The sequence below is a fragment of the Dermacentor andersoni genome, chromosome 7, assembly GCF_023375885.2.
Source record: "Dermacentor andersoni chromosome 7, qqDerAnde1_hic_scaffold, whole genome shotgun sequence".
Lineage (NCBI taxonomy): Eukaryota > Metazoa > Arthropoda > Arachnida > Ixodida > Ixodidae > Dermacentor > Dermacentor andersoni.
The window spans coordinates 95,899,453-95,922,363 of record NC_092820.1 but is presented as its reverse complement, the minus strand read 5'-3'; the positions used below and the strand labels follow the sequence as shown (position 1 = coordinate 95,922,363).

Below are 22,911 nucleotides of genomic sequence, written 5' to 3'. Positions count from 1 at the left end.
AAATAATATAATTGATCTGGAGATATCATTTTTTTGCGCTTGCTACTTCTGTATCCTATGGCTTTGTGTTGCCTATGTATATAGACAAATAAATGTGTGTTTTATTAACGCGAGAGCGTTAAGGAGCTTGTGTCGCAGAAAAGCCGGTGTCGTCGGCGGCGTTAGCCGTGAGCGAGAAATCCCAGCAGGCACTTCATGAATAAAAAACAACTTGCATGATGGGCTGAGTGGAAATCGAACCAGGGTCTCCAGAGTGTGAGGTGGAGACGCCACCACTCAGCCACGAGTTTGATGCTTCAAAGCGGTACAAAAGCGCCTCTAGTGAATGCGGTGTTGCCTTAGAAACTAGCTGTTTCTAAGGCTCAGGCGTGCGTCGCTTGCTCAGGCGCACATTTCGTTGCCGCGCCGAACGCTGCGTTGCTCGACGCTCACTGCGTCCGATGCGGGGCGCGTAGTCGCTGCGCCGTAGCCCATTGTCTTACACCCCTTGGCGGGTCGACGGGAACGCTGTCGCGTTCCACTCTTGAAGGCGAAGCTTAAGCGTCCTCCAATTTTTTATGGCCACATACCCAATAGCACGCGCCATATTTCAAACCCAATACTACGATTAGTCATCGAAGTTAATTTAGTCAATGCGTTACTCAAACTAGTAGCTTCATGCCCGTATTCTGAGCGACCTTGTGTGGGATGTTTTAGGTATGAAGTATATTTCGCTGTGCGAAGTATAATCGTCTTGTTTTGGTTTTAGACTAAATATATCTACATGGCGTCGAGAATACAAGTGTATCATGATATAAAATTAATGACTTTACCCACCTCCCACTTGCCGCTCTACATTCGCCGTCTGACACGGCATGACGTGCTTCAGCGTGTACGCAAAATGTCCTCATTCCCATGTATGAAAACGGGTTTATTATTTCAACTTGCACAGCGAAACGCTACCGATGAAAACTTGGTTGAGTGAGAAAGATATTTTGTAAATAATCTAAATGGTCGCCTTCGCAATGTGCCCGAAACTATAGAGCATTGCTTAGTAAGTCGTTAACATGCAAACGTAGTTTGGGGTGTGCTGGGATGATGTATACATTTTATTGGCACAATGGTCTGGGATGGCCGAAGCGTGCCAAGGGATGTCGTTCGAACGTCTCTTAACAAAGACTTCATTTTTAATCGCCATAGCACTTCATATTTTATTGCACCCCCGCGAAGAAGACGTGCCTTTTGATGTGTTTTTCTTTTTCCTAACTTAAATGCATATCTCACAGACGACACGCATGTTGGACGAAAATGCTGAACCCATTGTTTCGTCGAAATTTCATTGTACCCCCAAAAAGCTGAAGCCCTATTGGTGTCGCTCCGACGCAAATCTTTATTGCACGAATAGTCGACGACCAGGTTATTTTTTCTCGCTGCTGCGTTCATCGGACTGACTGTGTTCAACACTGACTGTAACATAGGGATGCGCAACGGTCTATGCATTCGTCATGCGTCTTATTTTCACTCCGGCACGTTTTGTAGCATTTCTTCATGCACTCAAGAGCGCAAATCCCTCCTTGTCGAGGCACCGGCCCACGCATTGCGGATGATTCGCATGGGCTTGGTAGTACATTGCAGATGCACTTGTTCCGACAGCACCTGCCACGGCCTCCAGGACACCACCCTACCATCTGGCGTCGAGTTGCATTGAAAGAAAAAGGCATGATTAGTGGGAAAACGGAGATCATAATGACCCGCTGTCGTGGGTGGATATGTATAGCTTGAAATTGATTCATAGCGATTAAGAAATTGCCAAACGTAGTACTTAAATTACACAAAAAAGCTTATATAAATTAGTGCTTCTACTATCTTCACTCCGTATTTTTGTGTGTAGAGATTATTGTGGGCGCAAGAATATTTTCCTTGGCCGAAGCACAATGACGCTAGAGAGAACAATTTCCAAATAGTTCAACATTCTTTGTTATCTCATGTTGCAAGAAAAGCAACATCGATACACTTTTTTTTTACTTTTTATTCTACAACGATTTCTTTACCGGCACGAGGGATCCCGCACCTATTTCTTTGAGCACTTCGGCATGCCACTGTGCCTACAACTTCTACCCGCTGAAGTTATAGCAATGCTACTTAGCACTTATACGGTACCATTTAGTGCTCGACAATACTGCGCCATGAAAATGTCCCCGGGAGTAAAAGAAATTGGGGATTAAAAATATCTTGTCCGATCTACAACGACACTATAAATTGAGCTGTTAGGGTCATGAATCATTCCATGCTTATTGCACTCATTGTTGATATCGACCACCAGCCTTGGCAAAAATAGTGTGTGAAAATTAAGTGCATCGGTTAAACAATTGTAGACCTTGTCTACTCGCTCATTACAACACAACCGCGTCCTCTGCCACCACCGATGCTGGACACTCGCTCAATCGTGGGCAGCCACACTGCGCGTAATTCTAATCGTGCTAAACACATCGACCGAAACTTACATGCACTTTAGAAGGCGCATTCCGAAAGAAACCGCAAACAGGCGCCGCCTGATGTCCACTTTTATCGCAACCGTGAATACTCAGTACCAATGCAGAAACTACCAAAAAGCAAAACTGGCAATATTTCGCTTACAGGTAACCTAAATATATAACTAAATCTATAAATTTCTAGTTTATGATATCTTTCTCTTTATGCATTATTATTATTGTCTTGTCGCATGTTGTCGCCATTGATTTACGAATGCTGAAACTGTTAATGTTATCGCCGCGCTCAAAGATTCGCCTGCAGGTGTTGGAACATTATTGCAAGATGTAGCCGATTGCCTCTCTTGTCTATGCACAGTCTGGAAGGCACGCGAGCGCCAGCGACTGCGCGGGAATCTGCGACGAAGCATCTATAGATAGCCAACGCGCTTGACTCGCAGATAAGATTTCGACGATCGACGCCTGTTGTTGCCCCTGTCGGTGTGTCTGAGTGTAACTGCTTCGTGTGGACGCATGTTCGCCCAATATATTGTCACGTGGTGGTGACGTTAAGAACACAGTAGCAATACTGTGAAAGGCAAAACTAGACTTTATTGGGCGAACCTGTGCCCACAAAACAGGCTACACTTATAGCACAACGAAAGCAGCGAACACAGTCGGCGATCGTCGGAAACCTGATCAGCGAGGCAAGCGCGTCGGCTTTTATACAGCAGTCGTCGAATGTTCCAGACTAATCGTTCGGACCCGCGCGCCTTCCACAATGTTCTACACCATTCGCGTCACACGATGAAATCAGATAACACAACGTTCGGCGACAACAGACAGCCGGGTAGAAGCATCGATAACTTTCCAGGAACTTCGGATATATGCAGGCGCGTCCCGCGCTGTGCGATTAGGTTTGTTAGGTGGCGAAACGTGGTCGCCCGATAAAGATAAGTACACGTGTCAATACCCCCCTCTTAAAAAGCATCGACCCGATGCTGCAAACAAACGAAGTTAATAAACAAAAGCACTCGTAGCAAAGAAAAGAACAAAAATGACGAAATTCGTCAGCGTCCGCAAAAGGGTTTAAGGCGCACCACGTGGACCACTTCAGATCGTGCGCGGCGCCGCTGTGAATGCGAAATGCCGTCTGGCACGACCTCATAATCCAGAGCGCCAATACGTCGGATGACCTTGTAGGGTCCGAAATAGCGTCGGAGTAGCTTCTCACTGAGTCCTCGTCGGCGTATCGGAGTCCAGACCCAAACACGGTCGCCAGGCTGGTACTCGACGAAGCGTCGTCGGAGGTTGTAGTGTCGGCTGTCGGTCCTCTGCTGGCTCTTGATTCGCAGGCGGGCGAGCTGTCGGGCTTCTTCGGCGCGCTGGAGATAGCTAGCGACGTCAACATTCTCTTCGTCAGTTACGTGCGGCAGCATGGCGTCAAGCGTCGTCGTCGGGTTCCTGCCGTAGACCAGCTTGAACGGCGTGATCTGTGTTGTTTCTTGCACCGCCGTGTTGTACGCAAAGGTTACGTACGGCAGGACCGCGTCCCACGTCTTGTGTTCGACGTCGACGTACATTGCTAGCATGTCGGCGAGGGTCTTGTTCAGGCGCTCCGTGAGACCATTCGTCTGCGGATGGTAGGCAGTTGTCCTCCTGTGGCTTGTCTGGCTGTACTGCAGAATGGCTTGGGTGAGCTCTGCTGTAAAAGCCGTTCCTCTGTCGGTGATGAGGACTTCTGGGGCACCATGTCGCAGCAGGATGTTTTCGACGAAAAATTTCGCCACTTCGGCTGCGCTGCCTTTTGGTAGAGCTTTAGTTTCAGCAAAGCGGGTGAGATAGTCCGTCGCCACGACGATCCACTTATTCCCGGATGTTGACATCGGAAACGGCCCCAACAAATCCATCCCAATCTGCTGGAATGGTCGGCGAGGAGGTTCGATCGGCTGTAGTAATCCAGCTGGCCTTGTCGGTGGTGTCTTGCGTCGTTGACAATCTCGGCATGTCTTGACGTAACGGGCAACGTCGGCGGTCAGACGCGGCCAGTAATACCTTTCCTGTATTCTCGACAGCGTACGGGAGAATCCGAGGTGCCCAGCGGTAGGATCGTCGTGTAGGGCGTGCAGTATCTCTGGACGCAGCGCTGACGGTACAACAAGGAGGTAGCTGGCGCGGACTGGTGAGAAGTTCTTCTTCACGAGTAGGTTGTTTTGAAGCGTGAACGAAGATAATCCACGCTTAAATGCCCTAGGGACAACGTCGGTGTGCCCTTCCAAATACTCGACTAGGGCTTTTAGCTCCGGGTCCCCTCGTTGTTGTTCGGCGAAGTCTTCCGCGCTTATTATGCCAAGGAAGGCGTCGTCATCCTCGTCATCTTGCGGCGGTGGGTCAATGGGGGCGCGGGATAGGCAATCGGCATCTGAGTGTTTTCTTCCGGACTTGTATGTTACAGTGACGTCGTATTCTTGTAGTCTGAGGCTCCACCGCGCCAGCCGTCCTGAAGGGTCCTTTAAGTTAGCTAGCCAACACAACGCGTGATGGTCGCTGACCACTTTGAATGGCCTGCCATAGAGGTAAGGGCGAAATTTCGCTGTAGCCCAAACGATGGCGAGGCATTCCTTTTCGGTTGTAGAATAATTGCCTTCCGCTTTTGACAACGACCGGCTAGCGTAAGCTATCACGTGTTCATGGCCATCTTTTCTCTGGACTAGGACGGCACCGAGGCCTAGGCTACTGGCGTCAGTGTGTATTTCGGTATCGGCGTGCTCGTCGAAGTGCGCAAGTACGGGCGGCGACTGCATGCCTTGTTTGAGTTCTTGAAATGCGCCGGCCTGCGGCGTTTCCCACTTGAACTCGACGTCACATTTAGTTAGCTTTGTCAGCGGCTCAGCGATGCGTGAAAAGTCCTTGACAAAGCGCCTATAGTAGGCACACATGCCAAGGAATCTGCGCACTGCCTTCTTGTCGGTTGGCTGCGGGAACTTTGCGATGGCAGCTGTCTTCTGTGGGTCGGGGCGTACTCCTGATTTGCTGATCACGTGGCCTAGGAACAAAAGCTCATCGTAAGCGAAACGGCACTTTTCCCGCTTCAGAGTGAGCCCTGATAACTTGATGGCTTCTAACACTGTCGAGAGCCGCCTAAGGTGATCGTCGAAATTTCCGGCGAAGACAACGACGTCATCCAGGTAAACAAGGCACGTCTGCCACTTCAGTCCGGCTAACACCGTGTCCATGACACGCTGAAACGTTGCAGGCGCCGAGCACAGTCCGAATGGCATGACCTTGAACTCGTAGAGGCCGTCTGGCGTGATGAAGGCAGTCTTTTCGCGATCCCTCTCGTCGACTTCTATTTGCCAGTAGCCAGACTTGAGGTCCATCGACGAGAAGTATTTAGCGTTGCAGAGCCGATCCAATGCGTCGTCTATCCGTGGAAGGGGGTACACATCCTTCTTCGTGATCTTGTTCAGTCGACGATAATCGACGCAGAAGCGTAGGGTTCCGTCCTTTTTCTTTACCAGGACTACAGGAGAGGCCCATGGGCTTTTCGACGGCTGGATGATGTCGTCGCGCAGCATTTCGTCCACTTGTTGTCTTATAGCTTCCCGTTCTCGCGTCGAAACTCGGTAAGGGCTCTGGCGTAGTGGTCGAGCGCACTCTTCGGTTATTATGCGATGCTTTGCGACTGGTGTTTGTCGAATCCTCGATGACGTCGAAAAGCAGTCTTTGTATCGTCGAAGCAGACTTCTGAGCTGTTGCTGCTTAATCACGGGGAGACTTGGATTTATGTCGAAGTCTGGCTCGGGAACTACGGTCGTCGGGGTAGATGCAACAGAATCCGAGAGGACAAAGGCATCGCTGGTTTTCTGAATTTCCTCGATGTATGCGATCGTCGTGCCCTTGTTGATGTGCTTGAACTCCTTGCTGAAGTTTGTCAGCAACACTTTCGTGTTTCCTCCGTGCAGTCGAGCGATCCCTCTTGCGACGCAAATTTCACGGTCGATCAGTAGATGTTGGTCGCCCTCGATGACGCCTTCTACGTCAGCGGGTGTTTCAGTGCCGACGGAAATAATAATGCTGGAGCGCGGCGGGATGCTCACTTGATCTTCGAGCACACTCAAGGCGTGGTGACTACGAGGGCTTTCCGGCGGCATCGCTTTATCTTCCGACAGCGTTATTGACTTCGACTTCAGGTCGATGATTGCGCCGTGTTGGTCCAGGAAGTCCATGCCGAGAATGACGTCTCGTGAACACTGTTGGAGGATAACGAAGGTGACAGGGTAAGTCCGGTCGTGAATGGTAATTCTTGCCGTGCACATTCCGGTCGGCGTAATCAGGTGTCCTCCAGCGGTCCGAATTTGAGGGCCTTCCCATGCAGTCTTAACCTTCTTCAACTCGACGGCGATGTGTCCACTCATGACTGAGTAATCGGCGCCTGTGTCGACTAAGGCGGTGACTGCGTGGCCGTCTAGAAGCACGTCGAGGTCGGTGGTTCTTTGTCTTGCGTTGCAGTTGGGTCTTGGCGTCGGATCACGGCTGCGTCGTGTTGAACTGAAGCTGTTACGTCGCGTCGTTAAGTCGTCTTTCGGCGGTGTAGTCTTGGCTTCCTGACTTCCTCGGGACGGCGGTGTGTCGTTATTATGTCGTCGAGATGGTTTCTTCGGCGTCTTCGTCGGCGGCGGAGGATCTTCGTCAGTTCGACGAACAGCAACCGCACCTCCATCGGTTGCTGCCTTTAGTTTTCCGGATATGGGCTCGCTGACCGGCCCCGGGCTGGGCCAGTGTAAGGTCGGCGCTGCGGCGACAGGTAGCGGCCTGGTGATGGCGAACGCGACGGTCGTCGAGAGCTCCACTGAGTAGCGGCGAGGTAGTCGGCGATATCCCGGGGGCGTTCACCTTGCTGCGGACGCGGAGCGTTCACGGCGAAACCTCGCAGTCCCATCTCCCGGTATGGACATCTTCGGTAGACGTGACCCGCTTCTCCGCTGTGGTAGCACAGCGGGCGGTGGTCAGGAGCGCGCCATACGTCTGTCTTCCTCGGGTAGCTGCGCTGGGCGACGGGTGGGCGTGCTGGCGGCGGGGGTGGTCGACGGAATTGCGGCGTTACAGGGCGATGTCGCGGTCGCGGAGGAGGACCTTGACGGCGTGCGACGGCGGCGTAGGTCATCGCTTCTGGCTGGGGTTGCGGTAATTGAGGTTGCACCTCCGGAACCCCAAGCGACCGCTGAACCTCATCTTTGACGATGTCAGCGATCGAGGCCACTTGAGGCTGCGACGACGGGAAGATCTTCTGGAGCTCCTCTCGTACGACTGCCCTGATAGCCTCGCGCAGGTCGTCGGAGGCCAGCGATTGAACGCCGGCATAGTTTGTAGAGTTGGTGCGGCGGTCGAATTGCCGGTTTCGCATCTCGAGTGTCTTCTCGATGCTAGTGGCCTCGCGAAGAAACTCGTCGACGGTCTTCGGTGGGCTTCGTACCATACCGGCGAAAAGTTCCTCCTTTACACCACGCATCAGTAGCCGGACTTTCTTTTCCTCGGACATTTCCGGGTCGGCGTGGCGGAATAGGCGGCTCATTTCTTCCGTGAAGATGGTAACGTTCTCGTTTGGTAGCTGCACTCGGGCGTCCAGCATAGCTTCAGCCCTTTCCTTGCGCACGACGCTTGTAAAGGTGCGCAGGAAGCCGCTACGGAACAGGTCCCACGTTGTCAAGGTCGATTCCCTGTTCTCAAACCAAGTTCTGGCGGCGTCTTCTAAAGCGAAGTAGACATGCCGCAGCTTGTCGTCGGAGTCCCAGTTGTTGAACGTCGCGATGCGTTCGTAGGTCTCCAGCCATGATTCCGGGTCTTCAGTCGCTGCTCCATGGAAGGTTGGTGGGTCCCGAGGTTGTTGTAGGATAACGGGGGACGCTGGGGCAGCCATTGGGGTTGTTTTGACTACGATCTTCTTTGTCGACTCAGGTAGAAGTCCGTGCTCTGGGGGCAGCCCTTGAAGTCTGCGGCTAGCACGCTGGTCTTGGGCGATGTTGGTTTTGTCCTCGGGCTTCGGGCTTGGATCGCGGCTTTGCGGGGGCGTTCGGTACATGAACGCACTAGCACCTCCACCAGATGTCACGTGGTGGTGACGTTAAGAACACAGTAGCAATACTGTGAAAGGCAAAACTAGACTTTATTGGGCGAACCTGTGCCCACAAAACAGGCTACACTTATAGCACAACGAAAGCAGCGAACACAGTCGGCGATCGTCGGAAACCTGATCAGCGAGGCAAGCGCGTCGGCTTTTATACAGCAGTCGTCGAATGTTCCAGACTAATCGTTCGGACCCGCGCGCCTTCCACAATGTTCTACACCATTCGCGTCACACGATGAAATCAGATAACACAACGTTCGGCGACAACAGACAGCCGGGTAGAAGCATCGATAACTTTCCAGGAACTTCGGATATATGCAGGCGCGTCCCGCGCTGTGCGATTAGGTTTGTTAGGTGGCGAAACGTGGTCGCCCGATAAAGATAAGTACACGTGTCAATATAGTTAGTCCCCTTACCATTCAGTTGTGTCACATAGCTTGAGCATTCCTCTTCACAATAACATGACAGTGTCAACCCCACGATTCACCAACTTAAACGCTCTATAACATATTCGAGGACACCTAAACTCTACCTACGAGTTGTGAATGCGAAAGCATTGCTGTCCAATATTCCGCCGCTGAGCGGTCCTACAAGTTGGGAACTCTCCACGGGCAAGCGAGCGCGCTGAGACGCTTCGCCAACGCTAGAAGGCGCTGGTTTAGTCCGCTGGGTAAGACAATCGGCTTCTGAGTAAGGCCTTAAGTTCGAAACTCCCTAGCCCCAACGTTTTTCCTTTCGAATGTATTCTTTTTTATACATTTCTTCATAGCGATTGCACAGGCGAACCTAGAACGCAGATGAGGGCTTGCGCACACACGGCACGTGCGGATGACACAGGTTTCCGAGAGTGAGGGTGACGCGGCGTCGCAGCGATGCCCTATCCCTTCACGCATCGCCTGGTGCGGCAGCAGGTGAACATTTTCGGCTGCTCTGCATTGTCGAGGAGCACACGTGACGAGGGGTCGCAGCGAACGAAATTCATGGTGCCGTTTCGCTTCTACCGACTCCAGCTTTTTCGTTCAATGGGCCATACCATGCTTTCACATCAAAGCTAAGCCATGGCGATGGCAAAGATGAAAAAGAATGTGACGTACAGACTTCGAAAAAAAAAAAACAATGCGAAATGATAAAAAGCAAGCTAGAACATGTGTCACGCTTTCCACTGAAGCGGTCGAATATGCACCCCCACTTATTGCCACAAATTATAAGGACCAGCGATCCTAATTTTTTATCCTTTTCGGACTTCATCGCCATAAACAACCACCCTATGGCAGGCGTCTGTGGGTCGGCGCGCCTGTTATATCATCATCACTGACTTCATCACTACATTGAGTGGTAGTAAGATCGGAAAGCTACAAAACGATGACATATCAACGATATTGTGATGTTATGTGTTACCACCTGGTAAGTGGAGGCTTACCGCTATCTTTGACTAGAAATGGTTAAGCCATTTCATTGTACCGGTACGTACATATGGGGCGGAAACTTCGAGGTTATCAATGAAGCTTGACAAGAACTTAAAGACAGCGCAGAAAACTATGTAATGAGAAAACACACTTCTAACGTTAAAAGATACAATGACACCGGTGTTAATGAGGCAGCAAATTTGTGAAGCCAATGTTCTAGTTCACATTAGAACAGAGAAATGGGTTTGGGCTGTCCAAGCAATGCGTAGGTCACATAAAACGGTGCTCTATTATAGTTACAGAATGGGAGCCAATGGAAGGAAAGCAAATCCAAAAACGACAGAGAACTGTGTGTTGTGATGAAATTAGCAACCTTGCAGGCATAACATGCGGTCAGCTGCGGCAAGACACTGGCAAGTGAAATCGCTGAAAGAGGCCTTCCTCGTGCAACGCAAATAAATAAAGCTCATGATATCTAGCGTCCTTGAGAAAATTATTTTTATATGACGAATGATATATTACAACTATTGATTGAGAAGATATATCAATACCTAAAAGTAAATATTTATTTCATATTTAAATGCCGAAAACACATTGTAGTAGGCGTAATCAATTAGACGGAAAAACTATTTTGGCGGAACATTTTCGGCAATAGGTGAAAACCACCAGGCAGAATACTGGAAGACGGCTTCCCACCAAATCACCTGTGGCTTCGTTTTGATATTTGTGTAGACAGCTATGGTCATATGTGAAGTACAGCTGGGGCCCTATAACGTAAAACTATGCCATTATATTTCTATTCCAATCTCCTGACATCAAATTTGCGTAACCACCAACGCAAGCACCGGGCGGTCACGCGCAGGGTTTTATGAACAGACCAATCAAACCCTCTCCTCGTTCATAGGAGGCCACTTTTGTTTCCTTGAAAAACGAATAACATTGCCTACACTGAGCGGCTTGTCGTATCTAATTGGCTGACAATAGGCGAGGAGAACGCTCAAGTGGAGAGGGATTCGATGGGGCCTGGCCACTGCACTGAAAGTCGATTACCGGATAAGAGGGTGGCGCCGGCGTCTACGATTGGTCGGCTTTCCCTTACTTAGCTTGCGGTGGCTGGTCGAAAATCGCGGCGGCATGCAACGGAAGCTCAAGAATGACGCTAAAACGGACTCTCAGCAAAGAAGAGTTGGCAGAATAAGGGGGTAAACGTGCCGAAAGTGCTCGAAAACTTTACACGGTCACGCAAGAAGTCTTATTATACGCAAATACACCCATGATCTCCGGCAGGTGCGAGTAGCCAGCGTCTGAGCGATCAGCGGCAGCCATCTTCTATTCCTTTCGGAACGGGGCAACCTGCGGCTATTCCGAAGAAAATTCAGTTTTGTTCGGCATAATAATGCATCTTTATCGCGTACACGTCACTTTGACGCGGTGAGTTCTTGCGGTTTTGTGACGTCGCGTGACAGGCAGGGGAAGTGGGTGCAGCCCGAAAACGTTTTACCATTAGCCGAGGACTAATGGCGAAAAGGGGTCGAATCAGAAATAAGTGTTTTTTCTTTTTTCTGTCAAATCATGCATAATCAGTGCGTACACATCATATCAGATGGGGAGGCATCACGGTTTTCGTGACGTCGCGTGACAGTCAGGTGAAGTGGGGGTGGTCGAAAAAAGTTTTTGACCAATCGTGGAGGGCTGATAGCAGAATTGCAATAGAAAAGTTTGGAATAGCTTTACGTTATAGCGCCCCTGGCCATTTCATTTGCTTTACATCACGTGTACGGCATCACTGTATATGGAGATCTTACATGAGTCCGTACCCGCTGAACTGCTTCCTTGTCATGTGTTCCTGCTCTAATCAAACAAATATCTTTTACTGTATGCCATTCAGTGTTGGCTCAAGACCATTAGACGGAAATGCCTTCCTTATACCAACACCTGGCGATAATCTTTTTTTCTGGTATAGAACTGCAGGTAACTCTCCTCCATACACTGTTGTTAAAAATGCCATAAATGAGTGCATATGCTATTAGGTGGTGGCGGCACAGCAATGCATAATATTTTACGGAAGTTCATTAAGTCTTACATAGAAGAACATTATAAACTTATGGATAAGACATACCGTATTTACTCGCATAATGCTCGCACTCGCGTAATGCTCGCACCCCCCACATTGGCTATCAAAAATTGGAAAAATTTTTTTCCCCGCATAATCATCGCACCCCCAAAATTACTGCCGCGAGCCGTCTGCTTGTCGTAGCGATCGCCATGGTTGGGCGCGCGTGCTACGAGGCGGCGGTGCTGTGCTATCATCCGCTGCCACCGCCGCTACCGCTCATCGACTCACCACCGCTACGCCATTTTGCGAAGGTGTCTCCAGCTCTCCGGTGTCTCGTAGGCCTCGTTTGCCTTGTTCGCGTGTTGCACCGTGCTCTTTGTGCCACTTCGCCATGGGACGCTACGCAAGCTACACAGCTGCTTTTAAGCTAAAAGCTATTGAGTATGGGTTGGAACATGGCAACCGCACCGCCAGCAGATACTTCGGCGTCAACGAGTTTTGCGTCCGGTATTGGAGACGGTAGCACGACGAACTCAAGACGACTGATAAGACGCAGAAACCATCGGAAGACGAAGAAACCATCGATTCCAGTGTCGACACGGACTCTGATGAATAGTACAATTGCCTGCAGGATGTACGCAACGTGAGTAGTGACGGGGAGGTTGCGCGCGGCAAATAAAGTGCTTTAGCAGCTTGAGCTTACGTTCACATTGTACTTTCATAACGAAGGTAAGTTACGCTTGAAAGTAATGTTTTCGTTATATTTACAATTGCGGACCTGACAATCCTGATCTTGTACCCATTCATCTTTGCATTTAACACTCCGAAACATTTGCTTGAAAATTTTCCCCGCATAATTATCGCACCCCCAAACTTCGCGTTGATTTTCAGGGAAAAAAAGTGCGAGGATTACGCGAGTAAATACGGTAAGTCATCTTTACCTCGCATTTGTCGTTGTCCTTGAGTCCAGACCTACATCGATCATCGGCCTGGATGCAAAAGAAGACACAAATTAATTGAACTCCTACAATAAAAGCTTCTGTATGAGCATTAGCAACGTCAGCGCTGAGTGGTTCTTGGTATGTGGTACTAGTAAACGTTAAAGGCAGAATTTTACAAAACAACAATCCAACTTCATCCTATGAACGAATCTATCCGGAAGAAATTCCTTTATATGAGGACCACAGAGTAAAACACACAAGAGCGCCAACACGCGTATGTTGCAATGCTTCTCGCCCAGGAAACTAATGTCTCCGCAATAACTAGAGCCCCGTATTCCACCGTACTATCTGGCTCCGCTTACCTCCTTTCATTTCGGTCGGTTTTAAAGGTGCTTTCCTCCCTTTCTTACTTCCCTCCCTAGTTGTGGGTGCCAAATGTTTGCGCCGTGCGGTGGTCAAGTCAAGAAATGAACGTATCGAGAGCCTCTTTAGGCTACGAAAATATTGTAACGACGTGGGATCGACGAGTATGCGGAGCAACACCGCCAAGAAATGCACTTTATCATTCGCCCAAGCGAAAAACAACAACGTCTTCTTCGTTTCCCCGCTTCACCTAAAAACCCGCGCTACTTCAGCGTCGTCCCCACTGGCGCGTACCCGCTGCATCATGGTTGTGCCAAATATAGTCGTGTCATTTGCTCCCCCTTTAGAAAAGATTATCGTCCCGATAATAGACGCTTGGAAAGCAGCGGTAAAGAACTGCGCAGTCTTGTCAGTCCTCATAGTACGGCTTCATACGAAGCACGTGAACGACTTCGGGTAAATGCAGTCGGCGCTTTGAACAGTGAGAGCTGTCTGGAACGACTTCGTAGTTGACGTCACTGATGCGTCGGAGAACTATGTAGGGCCCGAAGTATTTGCGCAGGAGCTTTTCAGAGAGCCCACGCTGTCGAATAGGTGTCCAGACCCACACTTTGTCGCCGATGTGGTACGTTACGGCTCTGTGCCGAAGATTGTAGCGTCTGGCGTCAAAGTCCTGTTGTTCATGGATTCGCAGACACGCACACTGCCTAGCTGCCTCTGCTCGGTGTGTTAGCTCTTCAGCACCCGTCTTGTCGTCAAATTCATGAGAGAGCATTGCGTCTATTGTTGTTGTAACCTCACTGCCGTATACGAGACTGAAGGGTGTCTGCGAGTGGTCTCTTGACGAGCCGTATTGTAGGCGAAGGTGACATAAGGTAAAACCTCGTCCCAGTTCTTATTCTCTACATCTACATACATGCTTATCATATCAGCCAATGTCCTATTGAGTCGTTCTGTCAGTGCGTTTGTTTGAGGGTGATACGCCGTTGTCTTGCGGTGGGCGGTATCTAAAACTGGGTCATGAACGCAGTACATCTGTCCGTAACGACTACTTCGGGAGCGCCATGCCTTAGAACGATGGATTCCAGAAAAAATCGTGCCGCTTCATCTGCTGTTGCCCGTTGCATAGCACTTGTCTCGCCATATCTAGCGAGATAATCCGTGGCGACGAGTATCCACCTATTACCAGTAGTAGACGTTGGGAAGGGGCCCAGAAATTCCATTCCTACTTGTGCAAATGGTGCGGCCGGTACGTCAACAGGCTGGTTTGACGGATGGTGATTTGCGACGTTGGCAATCCAGACATGTCTGAACGTAACGTTCAACGACCGCAGTAAATCTCGGCCAGTAGTAAATCTTCCGAATCCGTGCCAATGTGCGAGTGTAGCCCAAGTGCCCAGCAGTCGGCTCGTTGTGGCAGGCGTGTAAGATTTCACATCGAAGCGATGATGGAAACACAAGTAAGTAGTTGCTGCCGCTAGACGAGAAATTCTTCTTGTAGAGGACGTTGCGACGCAAGCAGTACTATGCCAGCCCTCTTGCAAAGAGCCTCGGCACGCTGTTGGTTCGTCCTTCGAGGTAATCAATAAGCGGCAGCAATTCAGTGTCATCCCGTTGCTGGTGTGAAAGATCGGCAGTAGCCACGAGTCCCAGAAAGACCGTGTCGTCATCGTTTTGTGCTGCCGGCTCAACAGGAGACCGAGAAAGGCTGTCGGCGTCTCCATGCCGTTTTGCCGACTTGTATGTAACAACAAAGTCGAGCTCTTGGAGTCGAAGGCTCCAGCGTGCGAGTCCGCCGGAAGGATCTTTCAAATGAATGAGCCAGAAGAGGGAATGGTGATCATTAACGACGGTGAAAGACCGACCATACAAATACGGACGAAATTTCAGAACTGCCCATACCATTGCGAGGCATTCTTTTTCAGAGGCGGAGTAGTTAGCTTCGGCTCGGGATAGTGTCCTACTGGTGTAAGCAATCACTTTTTCGCTGTCGCCCTGCCATTGTACTAGCAACGCCCCCAGACCGACATTACTAGCGCCTGTATGCAATATCGTCGGGGCTTCCTCATCGCAGAGTGCTAATACGGGAGGCAATTGCATGCGTTGCTGGAGCTCGTGGAATGCCCGCTACTGGTCCTCGCCCCAAGTAAAAGGCATATCTTCTCGGGTGAGCTGTGTTAACGGCCATGTGATGCGCGAGAAATTCGCAATAAATCGCCGATAATATGCACAGAGTCCCAGAAAATGTCGCACCGCTTTTTTGTATGATGGAATCGGGAAATTTGCAACGGCGGCAATTTTATCCGGATCAGGTCGGACTCCTTGGCTACTGACGACGTGACCGAGGAAATGGAGCTCGTGAAAACCAATATGGCACTTTTCACGCTTCAAAGTGAGACCGGCAGAGCCTATCGCTTCAAAAACAGTTTTCAGCCTTCGTAAGTGTTCGTCGAACGTTGCGGAAAAGACAATCACGTCATCCAAGTACACCAGGCATGTTTGCCATTTGACTCCGGAGAGCACAGCGTCCATTAGACGCTGAAATGATGCTGGCGCCGAGCACAAACCGAAAGGAAGTACCTGAAATTCATAAAGTCCGTCAGGCGTCACAAAGGTTGTTTTCTCACAGTCTCTCTCATCCACTTCGATCTGCCAATCACCGCTTTTCAAGTCCATTGACGAAAAGTGGCACGCGTTTCGCAACCTATCCAATGATTCATCAATACGTGGCAGTGGATAAACATCCTTCTTTGTGACCTGATTGAGCTTCCAATAGTCGACGCAGAAAGCGCAGGCTACCGTCCTTCTCCTTCACTAAAACTACAGGTGATGCCTAAGGTCTATTAGATGGTCGAATAACGCCATCTTCCAGCATCGTCTTCACTTGTTTTTGTATTGCTTCGCGTTCCTTTGGGGCCACACGATAAAAGTATTGTCGGATGGGTCTGGCGTCGACATCAGTAATGATGTGGTCTTTGGTAAGTGGCGTTTGACCGAGTCTTGACGCAGAGGAGAAACAGCCCTGGTACTGATTGATGAGCTCAAGAAGACGGTTCCGCTCAACGGCCGTTAACGTCGGATTAACGTCTACAATAGGCGCAGCTGTGTGGATTGTAGAGGCCCACTCCTGCGCTAAGTGGTAGTCTTGTATTTGTGTCACTTCGTCGAAATAGGCGACAGCAGTGCCTCTAACAATGTGTCGGCGCTCCTTACTAAAATTCGTCAGCAAGAGTTCGGCGCTTCTGTCGATTACATTGATAAGTGCTCTGGCAATGGAGACACCGCAATTCAGGGCTAGCGCACTGGTGTGTTCTGCTACTCCTATACCATTCTGCAGGCTGTCACATCGCACCTTTACGAGAGAGCAACTCCACGGCAAAAGTGTGACGTCGTCCGCGGCAATACGTAAGCGAAGTTGTTGTTGCTTCTCATGGGTGACAGTATCCGAGCTCGTGGCAAACGTGACGCTTCTGTCACGGATGTTAATCACGGCGCCGTACTCACGTAGGAAATCCATGCCCAATATAAGTTCTTTACAACACTCAGTAAGGATGACGAGGGTGGCGACGAAGGTTTAACCGGCGATTAAGAGTCGGGCCGTGCATTTCCCGACAGGTGTCGCCAACTGACCTCTGGCGGTTCTTATGTTGGGCCCGTGCCATGGTGTCTTTACGTTCCTTAGTTTGTCGATGACCTGTAAGCTTATGATTGAAAAATGGGAACCAGTGTCAACCAGAGCGGCTACTTCGTGGCCGTCAATGCAAACAATGAGCTCGGCACTGACGATGTCAGTTACGTCTTTCGTACTTGTATCCGTCGTATTCGTCGTATTTGTCGTTGTACTGGGCGTCTTTTTCGTCATCGTAGTCTTCACGTCGTCGTTCGTCGATAGCGCGGGATGTGGTGAAGTTAGAGTATTGGCAACCTCACCCCCGGAGGTCGCTGCGGCTAGTTTCACCGTCGAGGGCTAGGGGATCTGCCCCTAGTGACGTCGGCAAAACTGCGACGAGTCGGTGAATTGTAGCGCGCAGGAGATGGAGAAGGAGAATGTGGCCGGGGCGTCGTCGTATTTTGTGGCTGACTGTTCACATGAGCGTCGTTGTAAGCGCGTCGACCGTCGTACGGAGAATAAGCACAGTTGGCAGATAAGCTTGGATGTTGAGCGTCGCGATAGTTGTTCCATTTGTGGCAAACTCTATAGACGTGTCCAGCTTCGCCACAATGGTAGCACACTAGTCGACGGTCGACGGTGCGCCACAAATCGGTTTTCCGACGCTGAAAAGACGGGTCATGTGTTCCGAGAACATAGTAACACTCTCATTGGCGTTTTGAACGCGGATTTCAAGGAGACGCTGCGCGTTTTCCGTCCTGTCGATGCTTAAAAAGGTCTCCAGCAGTTGTGTGCGGAAGTCGTCCCACGTGGCAAAGCTCCACTCCCGGTTTACGTACCACGTACGAGCACTGTCCTTCAAATAGAAATAGACACTCGAGAGTTTGTCGGCCGAGCTGGTCTTATGGTTGTACTGGGTGACGCGCCCGAACTGGCCTAGCCAATCTTCGACGTCTTCAAAGGCATCACTATGAAAGCTCTCCGGGACCGTAGGATTCTGTAGTGTTACTTGCGATGGAGCTGCGCAGGCCATGTTATTTGTAGGAGGTAAACGATTCCTCGAAGTTTCTTGCAGAGGACTGGACTCGGGCGCTAAGCCTAACAGGCGACGACTGAACCGGTGGACCGCTGTTTCGATGCGCGATGGTTATTCCGGGCTCGATCGTCGGCTCCGCGAAAGGGTGCCAAGCATGAAGAATACCCAGCACCTCCACCAGTGTAACGACGCGGGATCCAAGAGTATGTGGAGCAGCACCACCAAGAAATGCACGTTATCAGTCGTCCAAGGGAAAACAAGAACGTCTGCTTCGTTTCCCCGCTTCACCTAAATACCCGCGCTACTTCAGCGTCGTCCCCACTGGCGCATACCACTGCATTATGGTTGTGCCAAATATAGTTGTGTCAATATTAAGTGGCTGGATGATGCGCTTTCGCTCTTGTAATCGCTTTTGTGGCACACTATTTTGGCACGTTCTTGGACAGCGAGTGCAACGGGTAATCACGCGATCAGCCGGTTTCCAAGACTAAAGAAAGCACTGTGCCGCTGAAGTATCCATCGCTGTTTCGTTAGCTGAGATAAAGGCGATAACAACACGCCATTTGAGTGAAGCTGGCTGCTACGCTAATCTGAGTTGAAAACAATATGAAATGCTTTGCCAGTCTGCCAGTCTGCTAGTCAGTCTGCTACTACATGCCAGTCTGCTACTACATTCCCGAGCGCGACTTGAAAAAAATTGTATTTGTTTTAAGCAATGTTTCAGCATACTGCAACAGGGCTGGCCGTTTGCTCTTTTAATTTTGGTGCACTGCTATGACCAGTCGCCGGATTACGTTTTGTTGTGTACGTTAAACCCACCTGAAAGCTTGTATTGTAGCTGCACAATTTATTGTCTGGCACCGGGGGGCAGGACTTATATGAATAATGGCATGCCAGCTGAAGCACGTGAAGACAGTGGCCGGAAGATGCCGCAAATTGAAGTTGATAATAAAAATAATAGTAATAATAATGTTAATAATAACAATAATAAAATGTTATGAACACTAATAATAATCTTTTGTTTCATCTATTCTCCTCACAGTTACATATCCAGCCCGCATAAGCAATAGTGTGTGTGTGCTGTTGAACACAGAGAAGATAGGAAAGCAGGCTCAAATAAGCAAGTCTATAGATCAGATATGCTCTCAGTGACAGTCTAAATGCACACAGGCATGAGGCAGTGTACAGCTTTTACTCTAAGCTATCTTTAGTAAAGTTAACTTTTGCAAATGAGTATCGACGTACACAATCGTATTCTTTATTACAATGACAGAGGCAGTTAGAGTAGTAAAGTTTATACATTTAAGAGCAACAAAGTATCCCGCGAAATTCTGCGCCATTAAACCTCAAACAACAATGATCAGAGAATAAGCGGTCCTTGCTAGCGCCCGCTCAAGCACGGGTGCCCGAGGGGCACAATCGTAATGCATCAACAAATAAATTAGGAAACGAAAGGCCCGATTACGCCACTTTACACGCCACGTCCCAATTGCCCTCTTCAGGCGATGCAGCTCCTGGCCACTAGCTACAAGTTGTAGCGCCATCGGCGATTTACGCTAGAAAGCAGTCAGCTCGCCATGACACAATTTGGAACGCGTTATCAGGCGAACCCTCACTCAAGTTTATCGTGCGATGTGGTAAGCGTATCATGAGCAACATCACTACGTTTTCATTGTTCCAGAGGTTACTGTATGCCGACTAATCAAAGGTGGCAGCTGCATATTATTTACTACTTCAATTTCGTCACCTTTAGAGATATCTCCTATTGAAAAGAAAATACCTTGTATTAGGACCCTCCCCTCATAAAGAGACCTTTTGCGTAAATATTTACCGAGCAACTTCACACATCAAGTCGGATATCACCTCCAAAGAGTATAATGGATTTCAAGTCTGCATATAGCAAATCATTAGGATAAAACCTATACTAACCTGAACTGAACAGCAAGTAAGTAATGTAAGCAGCACGTTACACAATACTTATTGCTAACAAGCAAATAATATGTTTGCCAGTCGTGTGTCAAGAAACTGTTGCTGTTATTACCGTGCTTGCCCGTGGCTTCAACATAGGAAACACGTCACGCTTGGCTTTGTTTTGTGCGATGGGATCATCAGATAAGCCTTGACAGTACACTGAAAACAAAACAATAACGTAAAATAATTGCCAACTTTCCAATGAGGTAGCTCATGAAGATTCCCCATGAAAACACGTGTAAGTCTTAGCATTTATAAGCCTTATTCACTTGGGGAATCAAATTTCTTCCACAAAGATAAAACTCTTAATTATTTGAATGCGTTCAAAAAATATTGCGTTTCTGCTTCCGGTACATTTGTTTAGCATAACTTGAAGTCGCTCACCTACAAGCATCGCCACAATATCAATTTCTTAACCATTAATGTGAATTCATGCGGGACTTAAGCCACATGCTGAGATGTGAATTTACGGGACAAGAAGGTTATTGCAGACAGCCTAAATAAACTGAACAAGTGCAAATTTACATTATCATGCTTGTTGGAGGCCAAGCTGCGCCATCTATAGTTCCACACATTTCCTCACATGCCTAATGTGTGTGGCTATAATGCAATGAGTTGACTTCGATATGTTTAACGAGGAGTCATTGAAATGCTTGGAGAAACAACACCTATATAATCAGTGCAGAGACGATAGGGTGGCACATAAATGAGCGCCCACAGAAATGCCTTGGAATAGCGCAAGATATAAAGGATGGAAGGGTAATATATACATATATATATATATATATATATATATGTGTGTGTGTGTGTGTGTGTGTGTGTGTGTGTGTGTGTGTGTGTGTGTGTGTGTGTGTTTGTGTGTGTGTGTATTAGTGACTGGCCTTACGTTCGACATATTCTGTCCTTCACTAGTATGTCCAAAATACTCTCGCAGATACGCATCTGTGTGCTGCTTGGGCCGTCTTAAAACAAAACGTACCTTGTCCATGCAAATAAATAGAAGTTAGTAATCGAATAGCGGGGCTGCACTTACCACAAAATAGAAGCAATAGTGTGAGCCAAGTCATCGCACTTTTTCCACTCGAACCTCGCCTATAGAAGTTGCTACACACGCTTTCGGGATCTCTCTTTATGTGGTCGATAGTAGAGCTGGCTCAGGTTTTCGGCACAGTTTCCTGCACACCTTAGACAGCTTCGTTTTATCTGCTTGGCGACGCAGGAAAGCCATGTGACAATAGCTAGCTGATGACGTGTCAGTTCTTTTCCCACCCCTGTTTCTCTTATATTGATCCACCGCAATAAACCTTCAGTTGTCAGTCAGCTCCTGTCATGTGTGTTCCTTCGTCTCGCGTCGCTTTTGCTCTGTTTTCGCCTTTCTTCGCAACGCAGTAGGGCTTCGCCTTTGTGCCATAAATCATGTCAGGATGGTCGGTTACTATGCGTATTCACTGTGCATGCTCGCACAGCTGAGACCGAAAATAAATTGATACTATTTGACATAAGAAAGGAGCTCGTGAAGGCACAATCCATATTCTGTGTGTTGCATAGTTACAACTGCTATTTGCAATACGCGTGGGGCATCATCTAGTACAAACTGTAAGCTCATTCTCCAAAAGCACTTTGAAAAACGAGATAGCCTGACACAAATACGATCACAACAGCTGATATGGCCACAACTTTCGTCACCCATATGCGGAAGGCTTGTCCTTAACGCCCAGCATGGGTGGAATTTAACGGATAATTTACGTCGTTGTAGAGAGGCACATTCCTTGCAGTACAAACCTAAATAGCCCCGCTGGCTTCAGAGACGTTCGTCGAATAGTGGGGCACACCTATTGGGAGATACCCAATGAGCCAAGTTGTTATCAAATAAAATGATTGGAGGTTATCGTAGCCCAAGTCACACATATGTAGTGCTCCATGTCGGTATTGAAGTGTTTCTTCTGCCGCGTTATTTATTGACGTGTAAAGTCAAAGAACGACGAGGAAGGTCTCAAAGGCGAGCGCCAAGGAGCATCGGGCGTCAAGCGGCCAAAAGTCTGGACCAGCGAAACCACAGGTTGCATGGCTACCACCAACACTGACGCTTCCTTGCTTGGCTGCTTCATCGTCTTCTTCTTCATTACATCGGCCCTAGGGGAATGGTGTAGCCATCCTGGCGACTCAAGGCGTTGACAGTATAGCGGGGTGATAATAGGGCTTGAGGCGACTCACATGGACGACTTTTTGGCCTCGATGACGTAAATCTTGGGACGTTGTTAAAGGCTCAACCTCATAACTTACTGGAGATGTCCTAGTGTAGATACGGTAGGGCCCATCATATCGGGTCAGTAATTTAGACGGAAGTCCGGGCGCACTCGAAGGTATCCAAAGCCAAGCGAGGGCACCGATCGCGAAAATATGGAGATGTCGGTCGGTGTCGTACCTTAGCTGCTGGTGACCTTGCTCTTCGGTTGTCAATGAACGGGCCAATTCTCGACAATATTCGGCCTACTTGGCAACATCAGAAATGGGAGTATATTCAGATGAGTCAATTGTGTAGGGAGGCACAGTATCCAGCGTGAATAAAAGAAAAAGAAAGCCGAGACTCCTGTGGTCGTGTGTGTAGCACTGTTGCACGCATATGTGATGAATGAAGGAACGGGGTCCCAATCGGTATGGTCCGATGCGGTGTACGTTGTCAACATATCACGGAGAGTGCGATTAAAACGTTCAGTTAGGCCATTCGTTTGCGCATGATGTGCAGATCTCATGCGACGAACGATCTTGCACTGAACGAGCAAGGCTTGAATAGTGTCAGACAGGAAAACACGTCCTCGGTCGCTCGAAAACTCACATGGAGCACCGTGGCCCAGGCCGAAGTTGCGTAAGATGAAAAACACAAAACAGAGTTTTAAAGTAGTTTCCCCAAAAGTTTGGGGCCCCAAGGAGCTTTGCGGGTGTTAGCGTCGGGG

General features: G+C 49.0%; 1 long non-coding RNA gene across 1 annotated transcript; it reads right to left on the bottom strand.

Annotated features, from left to right (window-relative positions):
* Positions 1-1,349: 1,349 nt before the first annotated feature.
* LOC129385438 (uncharacterized) lies at positions 1,350-21,157 on the bottom strand. Its single transcript, XR_011895476.1, has 4 exons — positions 20,991-21,157; positions 20,028-20,116; positions 12,978-13,025; positions 1,350-1,667 (listed from the first exon to the last, which is right to left on the bottom strand). It is a non-coding gene; the product is annotated as an uncharacterized lncRNA (long non-coding RNA).
* Positions 21,158-22,911: the final 1,754 nt, after the last annotated feature.